Source organism: Dioscorea cayenensis, chromosome 20, assembly GCF_009730915.1.
Source record: "Dioscorea cayenensis subsp. rotundata cultivar TDr96_F1 chromosome 20, TDr96_F1_v2_PseudoChromosome.rev07_lg8_w22 25.fasta, whole genome shotgun sequence".
NCBI classification, from domain to species: Eukaryota; Viridiplantae; Streptophyta; class Magnoliopsida; order Dioscoreales; family Dioscoreaceae; genus Dioscorea; species Dioscorea cayenensis.
Genome location: NC_052490.1, coordinates 8,808,066 through 8,814,517, shown reverse-complemented (window position 1 = coordinate 8,814,517; position 6,452 = coordinate 8,808,066).

Below are 6,452 nucleotides of genomic sequence, written 5' to 3'. Positions count from 1 at the left end.
GGAAAATTACTGTTTATCCCTCGTGAATTTCAAATATTCCTTAACAGCCCCTCTAACTTTGGCAAACACCGGACAATCCTTCTATTATTGTTTAAGTTCTCTTTTACTCCCTACCGTTCACTTCAAATGGGTCCATGTTATGAAATCCATTTTTGCCCTTGAAAATGGTGAGAAAAAAACCGCCCAATCACATCATGTCTGACCTTTATACATACAATTTTGCTTTTGCCTTTATGCTTGCTTTTTGTCAAACAAAGTTTAGAAGGCTCATCATATCTTCTTCTTCTCCTCCTCATTTGGTTTATTTGATTTGAGTTCAGCCGGTTTCCTGATAAGGTGAGAATTTCTTCGTTGCTCTCACTTTGATCATTCTGTGGGAGGGAGGGAGTAACACAATTTATAAAAATAAAGGTTTATTATGGATAGTTTTTGTGGTATTGATAAATACAACGGGGAGGGATGAGTGCTAATGTTCACAGCGCTGACCTATTGGGAATCGGTGTTATATCTCAGGGATGGGGTCTCGATGTTTCCCATGTCAGGGTGAAGTGTATCACATCTGATGGATATAAAACGGTTTGTCCAATAGAAACGAGGTTGACTTCCAGCGGATGTGCCATTGTCGAATCCTACTGAGGACGAGTTCCTTTCGTTGTAAAGTTCTTCTCTTTTATGTTTATCTAATTGTATAAGTTAATTATTATTTAACTGTGTACGTCTCTGTTTAAATATATTATGTTTCCATTTAAACATTGTCTTCTCCGTTTAATTTATTCTCTCTATTTAAATATTTGTCTTAACGTTTAAATTTTTAATTTATCATTTAAACACTTTATGTCTCTGTTTAAAATATTGATCTTTTTCGTTTAAACTAAAGTGTTGGCAGGAATTTGGATTCTGCGAGTGTTCCGGTCCCACCCCATGGCGACCTTGACGATGTGGGATGCCTTCCTTCCTCATCAGATTAATATGAAGTATTATTGTTGGAATTCAGAAGATCAAGGACCGGCCCTTGTACAAGGCCTCAGATTGTAAGTTTATGGTATCCCATGCACAAAAATTAAAAACGCCATTAAATTTTCTAAAATTTAACATAAATATCTGAAGCATATATATTTTTCCTCGTTATCAGTCAAGCTCGGTCCCCCGTGCGTTTCCCTTTTTTTTCTCGGATCTGAAGCGTCAACCGGCTTATGGACTTCACACCATAAATGAGAAAGAAAACCCCTTCCCCTGGACACCCCCTCCTCCTCCTCTGCTTCTTCTCGGATAAGTTTCTTCTTCATGTGTCCAGGATATTCGCTTCAGTCAGACCACATTTTTGAGATCAACTCTATCTTAAAGGAATGTCATGATCATCCTCTTCTGAAGAATCAATCAGCCGCAATCACGAAACAAGTTAAACTATCTTTTCCTGTTCAAGTCGGAAAGCCCTCGTAATTGCCTGAATGCGGAGGATTCTCCAGCGGAGGATGACGGGTAAGAAATTAAGCTGGCATTTCGACTTGGTCAGGAAAAGAAAGTTTTCACTTATTGCTTGAATGCGGAGGATTCTCTAAAGGAGGATGACCATGACACATCCTTTAAAACGGAGTTGATATTTATCACTTGAGAATTGTTCTTATCCTTTAAGGTAGTGTTTGTTTTAAGGGATTTGGAGTTACATGTAACTCCAAATCCCTTACCTTTTTAAAATCCGGTGTTTGTTTTGATGTATTTCATTTTTCATGTGCTTTTGAAATCCCATCATTGAGGGATTTTGGTTTACGGTCAAAATGACCGTAAAACCAAATCCCGGGAGTTCAAAACCAGTATATATGCATATGTATATATATATATATATATACAGAAATCTATATGTATACATATACATATATACACATACATATACATAAATCTATACATATACACATACACATATACATATATACATATACACATAAACATATATGTATACACATACCTATACATATATATATATATATATACACATACACATATACATATATACACCTATATGTATGCACATACATATATATACATATATATATACATATATTTATACATACATACATACATATATGTATATACATTCCCTAGATATACCTATATATAGTATGTTTACATATATAAATACACATATATATGTATATATATAAATATATATGTATATATACACAAATATATACATGTACATATACATATATGTATATATATGTATATATGCATATACGCAGACATATCCATACACTTATACACATGTTTTCAAATTCCAGATTTACAAATCCTTCCAAACAAACATACAATCTTATAATACAGTAATTCCAGTTACATCCAACCAAACACAAGATTTGACTCCACTGTATTTTGAAAGCCAAGTATTTCCAGTTACATTGTAACTAGAAATCCACTGAATTTAGAATTACATCCAACCAAACGCTACCTAAAAGCTTTTCCTTACTATGCAAACATCATTGTCTGTATTTAACTATCTGGCTCTTCATTTAATTTCTAATCTTACCGTTTAAATATAATTTTTTCTATTTAAATATCAGTGTCTTTGCTTAACCTTGTTTAAGTGTCTGTGTTCTACATTATACAGGTTCAAGTTGATGCGCATGTTATGCAACCGCCGTGAGCAAGCGAACAAATGAGAGACTTACTTATACTCGGACATACATTCAAAGATAGAGATACTTGTTGAGGAAAGCCGAAATCTTCATGTTGGTCGTTATTGGTCATTGTGTCGATGATCTTAATAGACGAAAGAGGATCAAGTCGCAAGTGTCTGAGGTCCGACTAGGCATTGTAAATGAACAAATATTTTAAAAGAAACAAACTTATTTGAGTGTCCTAGGTCCGACTAGCCATTGTAAATGAACAAATATTTTACTTAAACATTTTGAGAAACAAAAACGGCATTGTAAAGAAACAAAAAATTAAACAAAAACGCTTATTATTTAAATAGAGACAATGGTATTTAAACCAAAAACAATGATATTTAAATAGGGAAACAACGTTGTTTAAACAGAGCAACTTAGAAATTAAACAATGAAAATGATTTTTAAACAAAATCAATTATATTTAAATGAGATACAATGTTATTTACACTGTAATTCTGTTTTACATAATTACATATTAATCTTTTTCACCCCGGTCGAGGAATCCCCTTTCTCAGTGATGCCAACTGCGCTCCCTTCCTTAAGTATGCGGGTAACATATTTTAAGCGCCAGTAAGGGACGTCCGCTTGCGGTAGCCGTTGCTTTTCACCGTTGAGTAGTTGTTCGATAAACCGCATGACATAGACAGCACAGTCGACACTTCCTCGTTTTTGCCTTGGGGTATCAGTGTCATGAATAAAGGGGATGTTGCCGTCAGGGAAAGGGGTGTTTCGGCCGGGCTAGGTAAGGCGTGGGTTGGGTTGTCATTAAGTGAATGGCGTCGAGGTCGCATTTAATTTAAACAATAACAAATAGTTTTAAATAGTTAACTCAAATATTTAAACGGTTTACATATGTGTTTGAACGATATCCAAAATATTTAAACAGTGAACCGATAATTTAAATACTAAATCACATTTGTTAAACATAAAAGTTTGAAATTTAAACAGAGACTCATGATTTATTACCTCCTTTCCTTCGAGCGATAACAATATGGCTTCTATCGTCGCTTGCTTTCTTCCCGGCGCATCTTGATTGCACTCGAGCGGCCGCTTGTGGGACGTCCATCATATCTCTGCAGCAACGAATCAAGGAGGGCCCTCTCTTGGAACACAGCATCAATCTCGGTGAATGCTGCAAACGGTGTCCTCCGAATTATCTCCCAGTGTCGTCCACTCATGTAAACTTTCAACTCAGCCATAGTCTCCACTATCGGTGTTAAGTAGCATCACCCATTAACTAGGTTGACCCCCATAATCACAAGCCTGCGACAATAACCATAATTTAAACAGTATTCAGATAAATTTAAGAGGTAAATAATATGTTTAAACGTTGACCTAAATTTTTAAACGGAAAGAAAAAAAAACAGAACCACAAAACAAAACCGAAAAATCTCTTTTTCTAACATAATCGTTTATAAAAAAAATAACCGGCGAAAAAAAAAGCTGAAGAGGCGAAAAGAGAAAAAAAGTATAACCGGCACTAGTAATGGTTGTCTTTGGGATTGCCCAAAAAAATAACCCCCACTGCCATAACTTCCCATGCAAGGGGCAATTTCGTCCATAAAACTCAAAATTAACTTTGTTAACGCCGGTTACAACCTTTAGAGGTTTGAAAATCATTGAGTTTAAAAAGAAAGTGTTTTTAGGGATACACAAAGTTAGGGGGTGTTTTTGTCCATATTGCAAAGTTAGGGTGTTTTTCTGGCAATTTCTACTAATGAAAACTATGTTTAATTGGAGGGATAAGTTATATAGTAGAGGGAGTGAGAAAAAAATATGATAAAATTATTTTTATACCTTTGTAATTAAAAATTAATATTTAAATAAAAAAATAGTGAGTTATGTATAATGGTTTTTATAATTACTAATTTTTATTTAAAAACTATTTTAAATATCATTATTCTTTAATTAATATAATTAAATATTAAAAATATAATATTTTAATTTAATAATTCATTATTTACTTTATTTAATCATTATTAATTAGCTATGTAAATTATATGATATATAATATATTAGATTTTTTAATATATTTTATTATAAAATATTTATATAATATGAAGGAGATGAAAATAAAAAAATGAAAATAGACAAAAAAAAATATTAAAAAAAGAGGGGCATAAATGTCATTTGAAGGGATAATGACCATTACCCTACATGGGCCATGTCATTACCTTTGCAAGAATATTAATGGTTATCCATGATAAATACCCAAACATAGATATTCATCACTATATTGAGGGAAACCATTACACCTATCCAAACATATCAAATCAAGAGAATCCGAAAAAACCATAGTTCTGGAATGAGATGTAACCTGATTTTCGAGGAAGAAGGAACCAACCGTTCACGGATTTGGCTTTGAAAAATGGCATGAAATAAAATGGCCAGCAACAGTCACTTTCAAAGCTCTAACAAACAATGCCCAAAATGACGTTATTACCCTCATTGTAATTATAAGAAATTGAATTTCAAAATGATTTAGTAGGGAAATGGCATAATTACCCTCTGTTTTAATTTGATTATTACATCGACATGTGATTTGTTGGTCGGTTCAAGAGTGAATCATTGCATACCACATGCCAGGCTAATGAAAATCAAGAGGAGAATGAGCTCTGCTTTTTCTGGATCGTTCTTACATTGCTTAATTTTCCTTAATATGGCTATTGCTATTCATAGCTGCCAGGTTATTGTTATATATATATATATATATATAATGAGTTGAAGAAAATCACAAGAGAAACGGGTGGTGGTTTGAGGATAGTGACTGACTGAGGGATTGTTTAGTTACTTATAAGTAGCTGTAAACAATTGTAAATAGCTGGTTTTACATGTAAAATATTTTGTAGTAATATAAGTGGCATCCCTTCACCATCATATTCATCTCATATTTAATTATAAAAATATTTAATAAAGTAAATTATCTTTAAATTTACTTATAATTAAATATTTATAAAGTAATATTTATATAATTAAATATTTTTACGACAAAAATATTTTTTAATTGAAAATATTATATTGTTTTGAAAATCTTATTATAATTTTTTAAGTATTAAATTAAATAAATATTATATTTTTATAATTTAATATTTATATAATTAAATAATTTTATCAAAAAATATTTTTGTAATTGAAAATATTATAAAAATAATTAATAGAGTAAGTGTTTTTAAATTTTAATTATAAATTTTTTTCAAGTAATAAAATAAAGAAATATTAAATATTTTTAAATCTAATAAATAAATTATTAAATTAATTAATTAATTTTACTTAAATTAATTTTTACGAAGAGTATAAAATAATTAATAATAATAGATAATTGGGTAATCTTACCATCCCACTAAATGATAACTATAGTTTTAAACTTACATCAAACCAAGCAAATAAAAATTATATGCAACATTTCAATTACAATAAACCAAACAGCATAAATGTAAGTTGAAATATAGAATTTTCATTTACACTGTAATTTCATTTGTATGTAATTTTAGTTACAGACAGCCAAACAACCCCTTAAATGCAATAGGAAAATTTTTAAATAAAAATAAAAAAAAAATTCCGTGAAAGTCTCAAAAAATAGTAGTATTATACAACTCCTTTAGATATATGTGTTTATATTATTTATTACTAGTATTATTATTAATACTGCTATTCTTGTTATTATTAATGATGATGTTAATATCACATGCTAGTTAGAATTCTATCTATGACAAAATTTGTGCACCTGGAAAAATCAGTATTAAGTTATTAACATAGGAAAGATCAAAGAAGAGAATAAAGTTGGGTTTA